Consider the following 17,250-nt stretch of genomic DNA (forward strand, 5'->3'; position numbering starts at 1 on the left):
AGGAAGGCAGGAAGAAAACATTCTGGTGTTGCTTACAGAAACTGCCTCTCCATTAACCCTTATAACATTCTTGGCAGGACTGGACTTCCTGTCTCAGGAACTTCTCTGGAGTTTTTTTTTTCCCCCTCTTTGCTGGTACTTTGCTTGTGTGGAGTGACCATTCAAAGTTACAATGGCACTGAAAAAAGTGACTTATGACCATTTTCCACACTTACGACTGTTGCAGCATCCCCACAGTCATGAGAGGCCAGGCGAGGTGTGGGTGATATTGGGTGTCTCGATGTGAGTGATATTGAGTTGGCCACACCCACCAAATAAGCCACGCCCACAGAACCGGTTGTTAAAAAATTTGAATCCCAACCCTGTGTTAAGGGATGTAATATTTTAACAGCCATCTTTGTAATTATTCAAAAATATTGGATATACTAACTAAGAGCCGTGGTGGTGCAGTAGTTAGAATACAGTACTGCAGGCTACCTCTGCTACCTGCCAACTGCCTGCTGTTTGGCAGTTCAGCAGTTCGAGTCTCACCAGCTCAAAGTTGACTCAGCCTTCCATCCTTCCGAGATCGGTAAAATGAGGATCCAGATTGTTGGGGGCAATATGCTCTGTAAGCAGCTTATAGAGGGCTACAAAGCACTGTGAAGTTGTATATTTGTCTAAGAAGTGCCGTGGCTATTGCTAATCTTATTCATATATTACTCATATATTTCCACTTTTGATATTCAATAATAAAACATTTTAAAAATCCCAGTTTCCAAATGCATTAGGATAATGCATAATTCAGAAATGGATTAATAATCTAACAAGTTGTTAAATTATTGTTTTGTGGAACAGACATGGGTTTATAAATCAGGGATGTATCTGTCTGTCTGTGTCGTTGTGTCTGTATGTATGAAAAGTCAAGATAGCAACTAAGACGTATAGAGATCTTATCTACCTGGCTCAGCCTAATGTCAGCGTTCCAACTAACAAGTTCCATTTTATTAGAGTTGTCATATTGGCACATCTGGGAAAATCCAAATATGAGAATTCTGGGTTTTCCCTTCCCAATAGAAATTCAAAGATCCATCCCCTGCACCTACCAGTCATCACATGGTCCAATCAAACATCGGTGCAGAAAAATAAACAAAGGTTTTATGGTCCATAGGCAGCTCAGAGTGGGATGGGGCAAAGCAGGAGGTTCCTTTCAGCCAACACTGCTACATGCACAGCCTACTCACATAAGGGCTGACATGTCACACTGGGAATCTATGGGATCTCCCATGTGGCATGTTGTGAGTTGTACTGGCAGGACACAAACAAGTGATGTCCTGAATTGTCCCACTTTGACCAGTACAGTCACCCTGTTGCAACCAGCCAATCTGCTACATGGTGGATCTGTGCAGTATAGCATGTCAGTGCCAATGTGAGTAAGTCACTCATACTGGTAGAAGGAGGAATTTCCCTGGATCAGGAGTTTCCCTGGATGTGATGCAGCCAGCACTGCTATTTGTATCACCTCAGTGACATAGCTGTGGAACAGTGATGCATTTCAAAACAGTTTACCACTGGTTTGGTGGGTATGGCTTTGCATGCGCGCACACACTTTGCACACATGCATGTGCCAAATGCACACTTTGCGCAGGCACAGAGGCTTTTCAACTCACCTGCAATCCTGCACTCTCCCTGTCGCTTCAGCAGCTGTCAATACAGTAGCTCTTGTCCCAGCTCCCTATGAGGGACCTGGGAGAGGAGAATGTAACTTATAAGGTTCATCTTCTCCCCTTCTCAACAACATTCCTACCAGCCATTATCTATTGCAAATGACTAAGTAACTGGAGCGGAGAGAGAATGCTTGCACTATCCAAAGCTGGCTCATAGAAGCTGGGCAGATCTCATCCTCTGTTGCATCATCAGCCCAATCTATATACTACTAAGACTTTCATTGTTTGTCTGTTTGTACCCTTCAATTAGGCCAAATGATGCATCATATTGCAACAACCTTTGAATCAAGGTGCCTCAAATCTGCTAACTTGAACAATGTGTAAAAAAAACCACCCCAGCACTCATTATTCCTTTGGAATTGAAATTTCAGCGATCGTCAACCACTGTCATTCATAAACTTGTGGCTGCTGTAGCATACTCCACAGTCATGTGATTGTGATTTCTGATGCTTTCTGCCAGCGTCCCACAAGCAGATTCAATGGGGAAGCTGGCAGGAAGTAGAAAGTCACTCTTACTACCACTGCTGTTTTCACTGCCCATGGTCATTCTTAATTCTTGCCGGTTTGTAACTGATACTTTGTAATAAACCTGTTGTCAGGTTCAGTCTGCTGTGAGGAAAACACTAAAATGCAGTTCTGGTTTTAAATAATTTATTTCCCTCACAAACACTCAGCACAAACGGACATTCCTTAAACTGAAATTCAAAGTCAGGACCAACTGCCTCTTTCTCTTTGAACCGTTTAAATCCTTCCCTAGCTCCGCCCATCCAACCACGTGCGCGACACCCCTTACACCTCCACAAGCCTGGTAACTCAAAAGCAAGCATGGAAACCAGCCAAGTCTAAATGCCAGTTGAACATGTGGGTGGGTGTTCGTCCGCTTTTCAGTCTTGATTGGTTGCGATCCTCTCAGTGACAACAGGTCGGCTTGATCCGTTTTGTTCCTGCCCATCCAGCCGGCGGTCTGGCGTGTCCAGCTGTCCGGTGGGTTTAGCTTGTGGCTCCGGTATTGTGGAAGGCATTGCGCTCTGAGATCCCTTCAGGAAAGGCAGTTCTGGTTTCACCGTTTCCCGCCAGAATGGCAGCCCTGGGACACCAGGCACATCAAGGCTGACACCTGTACTATCATTGCAGAATCACTAGGTTGCACTTAGAAGATATTTTCGATTCCCCCCCTCAATCAGCCAGTAAAACTATGATTACAATTGAACCCCAAATTTCTGTTGATAAGAGTTGTTAAGTGAGTTTTGCTCAGTTTTACAAACTTTGCCACAATTGCTAAGTGAATCACTGCAGTTGCTAAGTTAGTAACATGGTTGTTAAGTGAATCTGGCTTCCCCATTAACTTTGCCTGTCAGAAAGTTGCAAAAAACAACTCCAGGACACTGCAACCGTCATAAATATGAGTCAGTTGCCAAGCATCTGAATTTTGATCATATGAATCTGGGGATGCTACACTGGTTGTTAAGTGAGAAAAAGCCGTGTCACTTTTTTCAGTGCTGTTCTAACTTTGAAGAATCACTAAATGAACTGTTGTAAGTCGAGGATTACCTGTATCTGCCTTGTTCAGAGAATTTTATAAACAGCCCAGATGACAATATCTTCCATTAGAAATTCTTCCATCTTTTCCCACTTCTTCCATTATCTGGAAGTTGAATCATGGCAAGTGGACTTATTATTTTTTATTGGTTTGAAACATTTCACTACTTATCCAAATAGCTTCTTCGGTCTGAGCAAGTTGCTTAGGGGGAATCTGAGTATGCATAGAGTCGCTGCTCAGACTGAAGAAGTTATTTGGATAAGCAGTGAAATGTTTCAAACCAACAAAAAATATCTAGTTGCCATGACTAAACTTCCAGACAAGTCCAGCTGGCGATTAAGAATTTTCATTGATATTCTTCCATTATCATTGCCCCCATCCCACCAAATGTAATTTAATGAAATAAATAGCTGCATGTTGCTTTTTTATTGATAAACACAAGTCCTCTATCTGGAAGAACCTAATGTATAACCTCACTGTTCCAGAGTGCTTCATTGCTGCACTAGAATGAAATGAGCCTGCATTTCTCTATTTCATTGCTATATATTCTACAGTGGTTGTTTTCAAGTCTCTCTGATGCTGTTTGACATGGACATGGCTTGTCACCACTCACTATGGCTCATATCTCTCAGCCAACCCAGGGCAGTACAGAAGTATACCTGTTTCCGTGTTCCAAGATGTGTGGTCTTGAGCAGCTGTTGTTAAAAAACACTTGATGCCAAAGGGTATGTAAAGCCTCCCTCAATTTGCATTTCAAATTCCCCGAGGTTGTGGGAGGAGCTGCTGGCTGCTTGTGAAGGAAGCAGAGGGTGAGTAGAAAGGAGAGAGGCCAAGTACTACCCAAGTGTGGCAATGCTTAGCTTTTTAAAGATCATTCAAGTTATCTGTTATCTGCTCTGACTTTCTAAACCTGACTTCTCCAGCAGAGAGAATCCCAAATCAAAGGCACTAATTAATCTTGCCATCTAAAAACAATGTTTTATCATTTGGATTGTGCCGATGATTTCTTCCCTTTTTCCAGAACTGAATGCCACTGCTGAAGAAAAAGAAGTAAAACAGCATTTAGCACTTCTTTTGGGTCCTATAATCTTAACTGGTTTTTTCCCAACTTTTGGGGACTGACACACCAATATCTATAGTATTTAGGACTGTGGAAGTCCAACCCGCCTGAAGGCAGGTGATTGGAAACACTTATACATTATAATCCACTATTATTCTCAAGAAAAATACTCTGACCTCCACCAGGTACAAGCTTCAGTCAGTTATCCCGCAGAGAAAGCAGCATACCAGGCAGCTGTCCTTGGCTAAATGCATTATGTATGTCACATACATGTACTCATCATGCGAATTGAATTAAAACGTGCAAATTAATTAACCATGTCATGTAAAATGTGTAGTGGGATTTATTTTGAAGGACAAGCTACAGGCAGCTACAGGAGCAGAGGTAGTTCATTTAGGCTAAGAGTGTTATTACTAAGAGATGGTGATGATGATGATGATGATGATGATGAATCATTGCAGTCAGCCATGATGTTCAGATTGGGTCTGGCATTTTTGTCAACCTATCGAGTCCTTACGAAGGACCAGGGATAGGCAGATCTGGATGTTTGACAGTGTTACAGATATCATCGCAGGATGGAAGCTGTTCCAAGTAAAGCCACCTTCTGCAATTGACCGATAGCAAATTTGTCAATGCTGTGTTCAAGTGGTGCTCCAGTTGTTTTGGGATTGCACCCAAGACGCTTATTACTATTGGTACTACCCTTGCTTGCCTTTGCCATAGTCGTTCTATTTCTATTTGTAGGTTTTTGTATTTTGTTATCTTCTCCAGTTGTTTCTTTTCTATTCTGCTGTCTCCAGGCTCTGCCACATCCACTATCCAGACTGTTGTTATTGTTGTTATTATTATTATTTTTCAGCAGGACTGACCGAGGGGAAATTCTGCCGAAAGCAGTTGGAAAATCCGGTTCAATTTCCTTTTCCCCCGCCCTTCACGCGTCACCTTGCCCGTTGACGTGCAGGCGGGGAGCGGGAGGAGCGCGACGAGCCGTCCCTGTGAGGCGAAGGAAGAGAGCCACGAAGAGGCGGGGTTAGAACCAGGTAACCGCGACAATCTATTGGTGGGGGAGAGAGGAGCGCCGCCCCTTATTGGTTGCGTTGAGGGAAATTAGCACACGCGGCGGCGGCGGGGCGGAGTCGAGTAGACGGTGGTTTCCAGTTAATAGGCGGGTTACGGGATAGGGTGGCGGGAGGTGACGGTTAGTTCAGAGGACCGGGACGGGGAACTCAGGTACTGGGCTAAGTGAGAGGGTCCTCCGTTGTCTCGCGGGGCAGAGAGCTTGGCGTGAGAAGGGGTGGCGGGCGCGCGCGTGTCTGTGTGTGCGCATGAGGAGAGCCCGCGAGCTTCGCGGTCTTGTGAACGCGTGACGGTACGGGAATTACGGTACAGGGAGGCTGGCCTTTCACAGGACTGGGTTATGATTCCTGTCCTGAAGTGATCAAAGTGGAATGCCTCCCCCCCCCCAAAAAGGGCGGAGGGAGTCGTGCGTATGGCTGGGAAGGGAAACGTGTGAATCTTCGTATCGCACCCTTCCTTACAAGAAAAGAGGGTGTCTGAAATGGACTTGGAGAAAGGGAGAAAAAAGAACTGAGAAATAAAAGATATGAGGCTGTTTTAGGCTTTAAAAAAAAATCTTTTCTAGGCCTTGCTCGTTATCACTACCATATGCATCCCTTCCCCCAACCCGCTTGCTAAACAACTTAATATTACAGTTACTTGGTGTGAATGTCTTTTTTTATTAAGTTGGAGATGCTTTCATTTCTAAGGGAAACAATTGGTTAAAAAGAGGGGGTGGGGGGAAAGGATGACAGGAAGGGATTTTTTTTAATGTTATCCCATCTAAGGAGACTTAGCTTCTTTTGGTCCCTGAAAGGGGTTTTTCTCATTCTTGTCTACTTTAACCAATGCTGAAAAAAAGAAAAAAAAAGTTGCGGCTTCTTCAGAATTCTTCAGAGGGAATTAGAATTTTAGAACAGGAAGCTAATATTCCGTAAGTGGAACTATATGATAGTGACAAAGTTTTTCTTAAAGTTCATCAAGTTTGCATGTGACTTACACAAAAAGGGCAAGTAGGATGTGAGGAGATACTCTTTATCTTATAATCCATAAGCATTGTTAAACATTTTTTATGAAAGTATGTGCAATTTTTAGATTCTAGGATCTAGTTTTCACCACTTACTGTCTGATGTCAGCCTTACATGTGTGCAGTTGGATGTTTCGTGGACAGTAATATTGCTTTGGCCTGTTACAGTTGGTGGGGTCACGATATTGACAGGTTTAAATATCTTAAAGTTATGACATGGATCAGAAATAAGGCAGTGACTGTCTTCTCCCTGTTTGCTGAGATGGATTCTTTGTCCATCCTACGGTTGGCAGAACACTATTTTTATTTCTTTGTTTATAACCTGCCTTTATTTACAAATAACTCAAGATGGCAAACATATCCAATGCCTCTTCCTCCTCCTATTTTCCCCACAACAACCCTGTGAAGTTGAGCTGAGAGTGAGTGACTGGCCCAAAGTCACCCAGCTGTTTTTTATGACTATAATTATATATTTATTACCCAGTTGTCAATGTCTGTCCTATTGTTTCTCTTCCCAGCCACTATAGTCACCTGATTTCCTTCTAAGGTAATGGGTGACAAAGCCTAAGTAAATTTTACACACCTTATGGATGACTCTGGATGGTGCTGAATATGAGGGGGGGAAAACTTTTTTTACCCTTATACAGTTAAGGATAATGTAAACCTATATCTGAACTGGATAAGATGAAGGTAATGTTATGATAGAGCTAGTATGGTGTGGAAGTCAAGGCACCAGACTAGAAACTTGGAGATTCTGAGTCCTAATCCTGCTGTAGACCTGGAGCCAGCTAGGTGACCATGGACCAGTTCTCTCAGCCCTAGGAAGCAGGCAAGGGTGTTCTGAAAATTGTTGCCAAGAAAACTGCAAGGATTTGTCCAAGCAGTCACTAGAAGTCAAAAACTAACTCAAAGATACCCTCACCCAAAAAAGTTGTGATGGCATGGAAGAAAAAAAGTATCTGCACTGTGCTTACGTGGAAGAAGGGAAAAGCATATGGCATAATGCAGAAGAATGAGGACAGGCTTTAAAGCAGCAACTCGGAGATAGCCCAGTGATGCCAGAACACGTAAAGGACTCAGAAGGAAATGGGCTGAGAATAACGTGTGACATTTTATGTGATTGTCACCACCTTGAGTTAATTGCTGGTGCTTGTCCTGATCCCTCCCCAAAATATGTTTGGATAAGTTCTAAATATCTACAGTGTCACCTTGATATAGTCTCGGGCATGGTTGATTGCTGCCACCACATAAGCCTGATGGGTCAAAAAGAAGAAAGATCCCTTTGACATATGAGAGGTCAGGAATCTGGCTTTTTTCATGTGTACTGATCCTATTCTGCGCTCTCTAGTGCATCTAAAGTGTAAACAAGACCCCCAGACCTGCCAGTCTGCCTGCTTAAAGGACCAGAATTGAATTAGAGATGATTATTAATTATCCTGCCTTTGTTGTTTTCTTCAGCCTTTTGAAAATGGCTGTCTACCTCTTTCTAAAGCACCAAAAACTATTAAGGTGTCATTTACTGATTTTTAAAAAACTGAACTGCAAAGAAAAGTAACTTGAATTATCACTTATTTAGCGTATTTTAAGTGTTATTGATGTATAAAATATGGAATGGTGCATGCTGTGGTTCTACATACCTGCTTTTAAAAGTATTGTGATACAGGAAGCCTATGTTATGATCTTGTGGATGTGGTGATTGTCTTATAACTGGAAATATTCAACTAGAAATAGGATGGCCAGTAATTTGGATTTTTAACACACATACACCCCGGCAGAAGGTTAAGCTTGATGGGTGACATAGTCTACATTCCAACTCCGTGGTCCTAGAATCTTATGAAAAGAAAAATTACAAGATTTGAGAAATGCTTAATTTTTAAAAGCAGTGTAAATGATTTAAAATGAGATTAAAAAGTACCTCACCCTGAATCCTAGAGACTTGTGCAGCTTTCTGTAATTGCTCTTTTTCCTTTCTTTTCCTGCTCCTTTAAATAAGTTCAGAATACCATACACCATGGAACTACATCTTCAGGCTAGAATGGGAGCAGTTTGTTGACTCAGGATCATTTAGCTCAGTAAACTTTATAGCTGAAGATAAAATTCAAGTTAGTTTTTTCCAATTTAGATTCATTATATGCCGAGCTAGCTATTTCATATTGCATCATATATTTCAGAGTTGAGCTTTGGCTAATCTTGTTTCAGATTAAACAATGGGTTTGAAGTACTAGTACAACTGACATCACACACAATGTGAACAGCATTTCATTAATACTTATTAACTGGCTTTTCTTTTCCCAAAGTTGTATTTGGTTCTCTTCTGGTTTATTCTCCTGGTTTATTATCATGAATTGTCATTCTTCATGATAATTAGGATTGGTTTTGTGGTTGTATATCACCTTGATGTGCATGGTATGGAGAACTATACTAAAAGTATCTCTTGCTTCAACAAGTGGAATCTCCTGATGCAAATTTGCAAAAGAATCTGAAGTTTTTCTTTTAACCATTCTCATACTAGTCCAGTTCCCTCCCAACATCTGTTTGCCAGCTAACAATACTGCAAAGGCTACAGACATTTAGAAAGTGAGAGGCACCATAAAGCTTTCCTAAATGCTATCTTTCCTCATAGTTGTTCTCTTCAGATATTTTTTACTTGAAACAAACCTTCCCCTCACTGATTAATTCCTCCAGTTAATACCTCAAGTTGTAGAGGTCTTAGTGCTCTCTGAACTTGGTTGTTTGCTTGTAAACATGTTTTCATCATTTTTTTTGTTCTGGCTGTCTAATAAAGGTTCTGAAAACTAAAGTCAAATTATTGCTCTCCTATTAATTTCTTGGTTGGCCTTAGATCTTTCCAGTTCTGCTGTATTTAAAATTTCCCCAAAGAGTACTCATGTAAATAAGCAAAGTATTTTACACATTACTTTTTGTATGTCATTCTTTGTGTTGGAAATGATAATTAGGTCTTTAAAACTTCAACAGGCAGTATTAGTTAATTTATTGGCCAAATTTTAATAAACCTTTTATGCATATGCCAAGATGTGCCCATACACAACATTTCTCTTTTTCCAGGAAGTGCCTCTCCCTTGCATATTATAATTTACTTTTGTAATTCTCCCCTCTTTCGTTACACTTCCAAGGAAAAGTTGACTGATGCTCCATATAGAAGAAGATAAAAATCCACTCATATTTTAGTCAAATGCTTTGGACCGAGATTCTTTAAAAAAAATGTTCTACTTATTAAAAAGCCGCAGCAGTAAGGCCAAATCCCAGCTCTAATGTTTGTTTAAGAATAGCACAGTGCATAGTTTTAATTGGCCAGCTACTTTGTTAAATAAAAAATATTGATGAGAACAAATGAAAATGCTTAATGAATGCTTCAACACTAAGCAGAAGTAAGATGGGTGTGTGATAGTATGTGTTGTCATGTAATCATGGATAAATGCATAAAGAATGCTTGTGTGGTGCTTGGAAATGTGTATGTGTATAAATGTAGATGATGCAGAATAATTTGAAAGTGAATATATAATGCAATTAGTATGGATGTGAAACTAAATATACCAAAAGATCAAGATAGCACTAGCACTTAGACTTATATACCGCTTCATAGTATATATACCGCTCTCTAAGCGGTTTATAAGGATGGAAGGCTGAGCCGTACAGAATCAAAGGAAATGAACTTCTGGCAATGTGGGCAGTTAGCCTGCAATACTGCATTCTAAACCACTGCACCACCACAGCTCTTGGGTTTGACTGGTGAAAAGTATTGCAAGGTATATCAAATTGAAGAAAAAAAGTAAAATATGAGGCAGGGAACCAAAAATGGCTGAAAGAAGGCCATTTTATTATATGAGAATTAAACATGTCAAAGAAAGATAAAATCAAGTTGAATGAAGTAGAAATGAGCCAAAGAAGGGATGCATTAATTAGTATTGAATAAATGTAGACTGAATAAAAAAGATGACCAGTACAGAAGAACTACATTAAAGTGGTTTGGTCAAATCATAAAATGAATATATGGACAAGTGAAAGGAAGGCAAAGATGAGAAACTCAAACTTAGTTGATGAGATCCTCCAGAAGAAGGAGGCAAGAAGTTTAAAGAACAAACGACTGCCAAGTAAACAGCATATGGATGCAGTGAAAATAAAGATGATTTTGCAGGATAGAAAGATATAGAGCAGTCTAGTGAGTGGTGCTGATGTAAACCAGATTGACTCAGATTTCATTTTTCTTTATTTCCTTCCTTTAATAATTTTGCTTATTGTTGCTGTGGCATTGCACCATGTTACTTATGATGAAAAGTAACAGCATGATGGGTAGGTGGTGTAAGTATGTATGTAGGTACTATGGAGATAATAACCTAGCTAACTACAATATTGCAATATGCACAATTCATTCCCTCTCCCTCTCCCCCCCTCTCTCTCCCTCCCTCCCTCCCTTCCCCCCTCTTGTGTTTCTCTCATACTGAAGTGTAATACTGTCCTCCCACACTAAATATTGGGTAGTGACTCATCTTTAAAGGATAGGCTGTTGTAGCATCAATTTGTTTTATTTCTGAAAGATACTTCTTCTCCAAGTTCAAATTTATTTTGGAGACTCTTCAAACTTCTGAGAAGTTACTGCCCACAGAGCACATGGGATCATCATTAAATTTTAACATGTGTGTACTTAGTCTCTGGATTTGAACTTCGGGTAAATAAAAATCACCAATAGTCCCACTGCTAGACTTTTAAAAATTATACTTGGAATTTTCTACTTTTTCTAAATCTCTATAGATCATAACCAGGATCTGATACAGCATTTAACTTTGTCAATCTAGAATTTTTTTATTTGCTAGTTTTGCCTATCTCTGATTCTGTCTAAATTCTTCATCCATTTAGTCAATACAGTCTATAATTCGTTCCAGCTCTGAATCATATTTCACCAGCAGTTTAGAATAAGGCCAGCAAGCATTCCAAAATTTGTTTTTTAAAGTTTTTAATGTTTTAAAATTCAGCCAAATTTGTGAGACTTTGCCCTTGTTTTTGTAATTCCTTTGAAAGAATAATACTTATTGGAACCAGTCCACTTTGCACAAAGAGAGTTTTAAATAATTTCCACTTTGTCTTATTGACAATTAAATCTTGCTGTCTCTGCAATTTATTATATTTGTAGTCAATTACTGTTGGGGTTTGGTCTTTTGTTGCTTTGACAACTTACAACATGACTTAATGAACAATGAAGTTCTAATTCTGTTTGTGTGCACACAACTGTGTCAGTGCTATGTACAGTATGTCCCTTTTGTCCTTTTTATGCATATGCTACACTCACTTTGTATATAAAGGCAAGTAGTCTTCAACTTATGACCGCAACAGCCCAAAATTTATGGTGTTAAATAAGAAATTTGTTAAGTGAGTTTTGCCCCATTTTATGACCTTTCTTGCCACATTTGTTAAGTGAATCCGCATTGACTTTGCTTGTCAAAAGGTCGCAAAAGGTGACCACATGACCCCGGGACACTGCAACTGTCATAAATATGAGTCAGTTGTCAAGGATCTGAATGTAAATCACGTGACCATGGGATGCTACAATGGTTATAAGTGTGCAAAATGGTCGTAAGTCACTTTTTTCAGTGATGTAACTTTGAACAGTCACTAAATGAACTGTTGTAAGTCGAGGACTACCTGTATAATGTGAAATGAGCAAGGCCAATGTCTAGTAATCTTTTCAAGTACTGTAAGCTGTATAAAAGAGAAAAAAGCTGGCTTGGTCAGCATAAGTCATATTCGGTTCAGTTAGTTAGATAAATCTAAAGCTGAAGTATGTGGTAACATAGCTCTGTATACAAGTAGTCCTCAACTTACAACCATTTATTTAGTGATCATTTGAAGTTACAAGAGCACGGAAAAAAGAGACATGCAACTGGTTCTCACAGTTACAACTGTCACACCATCCCCGTGACCACATGATCAAAATTTGTGCGGTTTGCCAATTGGCATTTATTAATGACTGCAGATTGTGTGATTGCCATCTGTGACCTTCCGAGCAGACTTCCAACTGGAAGTAGATTCACTTAACAACCATGGTATTAACAACTGCAACTGATTTGCTTAACAACCATGGCAAAAAAGTCATAAAATTGGGTGTGACTCACTTAACAACTGCCTTGTTTAACCACAGAAATTCTACTCTCAATTGTGGTTATAATTTGAGGACACCTGTACTCAGGTGCAAAATACATGTGTATAATTTGGGCACCCATTTATTTGCTTTATTGAGAAAAGCGTTTTAATTGTTTGCATTTTCCCATTTTATGAGCACTTCTTATAGTCTCAGTGAACAGGCTGTTCATTAGATCAGGAACTTTCTGCACTTTTAGGAATGGAAAAAGGAATTGTTTGTTTGGATTCTAAGGAATATAAATGGTAAGATAAGCCAGAACAAAAGTCCAACTTGATAAGACAGGGCAAAGGCTGCCAAAGGTGTTAAATTTACTTTGATACATAGTTTTTTGAAATAGCTTTTTGACATGCATTGTAATTTGAAATATAAATTTGTCTTGTAAATTAAGCATCTCGGAAAGTTTTGGGATCAGTTTTGGATGAATACTCCACAATGCCAAGTATTCTACAATGCCAAGTACAATGACATTGGGAACCTAATAGATAGGGAGGCAAATAGCAAGGAGTGACTTAAGTTGTGCCATATTAACTGTAAGCAAGACAAACTCATAATTATGGCAATTATGTCTTATCCTGTTACTTAATTGAGTCTGGTGACTTGGGGAATTGATATTTAGAAAAAAAAATCAATCTGTGAATGATGGAATTCATTTTCTGTTCTAATTATATTGTTTTTTTTAAAAAAAATCCGAACCTTTTCCATTAGTAATCTCTATAAACTGAGATTTTTGTTTAAATATCTCACTATCACCACTTTCTGCCAGTCCTTATCAACTTTAAATTTTAGGAATAAAGGAATTTTAAAAAAAATCAAGAAGGAGCCTTCTACAATGTAAACAAAAGGTTTAACGTTATATTTATTTTATTTATTAACTCTATAGTTCACTTTGTTGGGTCAGCGGGCATGTCTAAATTGCTTGTAAATGTACATATGCCTACATAATGGTGTCCTTGAGAAGATATACTTCTAGACTGCACGATTTTGAATGAAGAATAATGTTTAGATGTAACATTACATCTAAACAAAAACTGGATGAGTTTGTGATCTTTTTCCTTAAAATAATTTCAACATTATGAAAGCATTCCCAAATAGTAATTGATTTGGGATCGAAATTTTAAATGCAAGGTATTTAATATGTGTGCCTATTGAGGGCTGTTACATTTTAAAAATCCAAGGAAACGAAGCTTTCTGTGTGCTTTCATAAAGACTCAATTTAAAGTTTAGAGAGCTTAATGTACTAACTTTTTTCGACTACAGAATTCATATATGCAATTGATGGCAGTTTTATTTACATATGGGTAGTCCTTGACTTATGACCAGTCGTTAAATGACCATTTGAAGTTAGGATGGGCTTTTAAAAAGCTACTCATAACCTGTCTCTAAAGTTACAACTCCTGCACCATACCATCTCCATGACCAGATGATTGTATTTTGGGCATTTGGCAACTGGCTTACATTGACACCCGGTTGCAGCATCCCAAGGTCACATGAACACACTAGGCAATCTTGAAAATGGCACTAGAAAATGGCAAAAAACATTGATTGGGTATGCTAGATTCAGTTAACAACCACATTGTTCGTTTCAAAATCACATGATTTACTTAATGACCATGGTGTTTTGATTTACAACCATTATAAAAACAGTCATAAAATCAAGTCAGTCATGTGCTTCCTTGATTTACAATAACAGTGTTTTACAACCAAAATTCTGGGCTTCATTGTGACCATAAATCAAGAACGACCTGTAGAGTATTATAGTAAGTAAAACTGATTCATTTTGTATTGGACAGCTCCTATCCATGTTCTTATTTTTATTATTGAATTGCTCACCTGAACTCTCTGTTCCAGCTTAATATTGTCTGAAAACTGGTGATATACATGTCTGATTTATATTTTGTGGTTTCAGAATTTGCCTCCTTGGATAACACTAGATTAGATTGGCACGTGGCTTACTACAGCTCTTCTTCAAAGCTTCAAAATAATATCGGTAAGTATATATTTCATTATGAATTATATTGTTATTTTGGTTAACTTTTAAATGATCTTTGTATTTTTTGGGCATACCGTAAAAAGTAGGGCAACTTATTTGCGTGTTCTGCTTTGGTGTTTTCTGTATAATTTTCTAAACAAACCACAACAGCATATATGAAGGAACACGAGGGTGTGCTTGTGTAATTTGGCTGACCTTTGGCTACAGATGGATCTGACTGAAATGAAGGATCTGTATTCTTTGGCTAATATATGTTTTATTTAGAGGTGTATTATATTTGTTGGACAGCTGATTTACTCTTTTATTTTATTCTATTCTTTTATTTCTTTAAAATATTTATACTTTTTCAGGAGTGATCTTTGGAACAGCTTACATCTAAAGTTAAACAATAAAAATTCAAATGTCGCCAGCCTATTCTTAAAAAAATATATGAAAGTATTTGCACCTTTCTTCTAACTGCAATCCATATTTTTAGATTTAATTAATTCTGGTACTGATTCAATGATGAGTTTTCATCACTTCGTAAAAGCCATCTATAAAGACAAGGGTTTATTAGAGCTGATCCAATTTATCCTGTTTCCTTCATTCAAAGAATCCAAAAGATATATGATTAGTTTACTGTTGTATTAAGCTCAGAGACTAACGCAACAGTTCATATATTAACATTTGAACCAAGAATGATGCCCAAAACCATAATACAAATGATGGCAGAATTGGGGGGTGGGGGGCAAGAGCAAACTGTTCTTTTAAACATGGCAACACCATCACACATAAGTCAGATATTTGTTTAGTGGCATAGTTGGCTATAATGTTCCTCCCTAATATAAGATTACCCATGTGCTGGATCAAGCTAGAAGCATCTTGTGTTCAGCATTTTGTTTCTCGCATTGGCCAACCAAGAATCCCTAGGGTGTTTGCAAAGTGGAGATACATTCCTCTCCTTACAGGGTTCTACTGAAGCTGATTTTTGGATACTGCATATTGTTCTTAATCCTTAAATGACAAATCTCAAGAATAAGAGCATGTGGTATACATATCATCTTTATCCATTCCCTTTTTCAAGTCATCCAAGTTAGCAGCCATCACCACATCTTGTGATAAAAAAATCCATAATTACGCTTTCTTTTGTTTGTTCTCAATCTGGCTTGATTGGATGACCCTGAAACCTAATATTTTGAGAGAGGAACCAACCCTATTCTTCTCCCTCCAAGCTGGAAGGCTGCAGAATTTCATAAAAGATATCCAGGGGTTCATCACATTTCCCCGCATTTTCTTTTTTTTTTTCTTTAAGTAGAATTCCGGTTATCTGAGTTTCTCACATGAAATGTTTCTGAACCATCTCATCATTTGTATCCCCTGTTGTCTTCTCTTTTTCTACATGTATAATCATATGCATATAATTATTTTTTAAAGGGGTGCGAGAATATATCAGAACCATTCTAGGGGTGCGGGGTATAGAAAAGGTTGAGATATAGCAGGGGTGTCAAACTTGATTTCATTGAGGGTCGCATCAGAGTTGTGTTAGACCACAGGGGACCGAGTGGACATGGCCAGGATGAGCATGGCCAGCTCAATGTCCTGCAGTCCTCTCCAGAGAAAACGGAGTCCAGGAGGGCTGTGCATGGCCCTCCCGAGCTTGGTTTTCATTGGCAGAGCCACTGCAGGCTGGCCCTTCTCTGTTTCCAGGGAGGCCTTGTGGGCCAGGTCCTGTCCGCGGGCCTTGAGTTTGACACCCCTGACCTATAGGGAACAATGTGCAATCTATCTAACATACACACCTACCCCAAAGAACCTTCCACTGAATAAAGGGTTATTTTGTTTATTTATATTGCCTTATACAATAGTTCACAGAGTAGTATTAAGACAAAAATAATAAGAAACTACTTCAACATCAGCAATATAGTTTGTAAGTAGTTTGTAAAGACAAAACAGCCAAATAATTTAAAAAGCAATAGGAAATAAAGAAGTGCTTTGCCTATGGGCAGGACTTATTTCCTGGGAAGAAAGTCTAATAATACAGCTCTATTGCTAAACCAGTAATCTCTCTGCTTAATATTTGCTTCACCTCATTTGGAAAAGAACCTTAGCTGACAATTTACTGATTAAGTTAATTAAGGTAGTCTCTGTGGAACTGAGACTTTTTCGCCAGATGTTTATATCCTGTCTTTTAGCCAGGAGGGCTTCGATAGAGAGTCTACCTGTCATATTAAACCTATCAGCTTGATTAAACCTTAATACTTTCTATGTGGTGCCTTAAACATGATCAGAGACTCCTGCGTGGTAAATACAGAATTCTCACCTGTTCTAGTTAGCATTTTTTCAGAAATTGAAACCTATAATATAGTATTGAACTATAATATTAAATTCCACTTCAGGTTCACCTAAAGTAGCAGCCGCTTCTCATCCACTTAACTGTAGAAGCAATAACCACCAAGATTAAGGCGCTATAAAGGTTTGGAATAAGAAGGCGGCATGCATGTTCAGTTCTGCCAGCCAGGTTTAATGTGTCATGCAAAACCTGTCAGCTTAGCTTGGGAAATTATCAGAATTCAGCAGTTTTTAAATCTGAAAGTTGTTTCAAGATTTGTGGGAGATAGTCGGTGTTGATTAAGCACTGACATTTATGTGCAAACACACACATAAATGTACCGTGTTTCATTAGAATTACTGTGGTCAGTTACCTCTTTCTAGGATGAATGACAATAACTGGGACA

At 38.9% G+C, this 17,250-nt stretch overlaps 1 protein-coding gene across 2 annotated transcripts in view; it reads left to right on the forward strand.

Annotated features, from left to right (window-relative positions):
• The first annotated feature begins 5,453 nt into the window (after positions 1-5,453).
• Positions 5,454-17,250, forward strand: part of VDR (vitamin D receptor) — a 96,202-nt gene continuing 84,405 nt past the window's right edge. The window contains exons 1-2 of one of the 2 annotated variants that reach the window (XM_087956362.1): positions 5,454-5,536; positions 14,453-14,533. The gene's annotated coding sequence lies outside the window, so the exon portion shown is untranslated. Of the gene's footprint in view, positions 5,676-14,452; positions 14,534-17,250 lie in introns of both variants that reach the window. The other variant, XM_026677317.2, reaches the window with a different exon arrangement.

The sequence above is a fragment of the Notechis scutatus genome, chromosome 2, assembly GCF_049901735.1.
Source record: "Notechis scutatus isolate UNSWTSFEM ecotype Mainland chromosome 2, rNotScu1.2, whole genome shotgun sequence".
Taxonomy (NCBI): Eukaryota; Metazoa; Chordata; class Lepidosauria; order Squamata; family Elapidae; genus Notechis; species Notechis scutatus.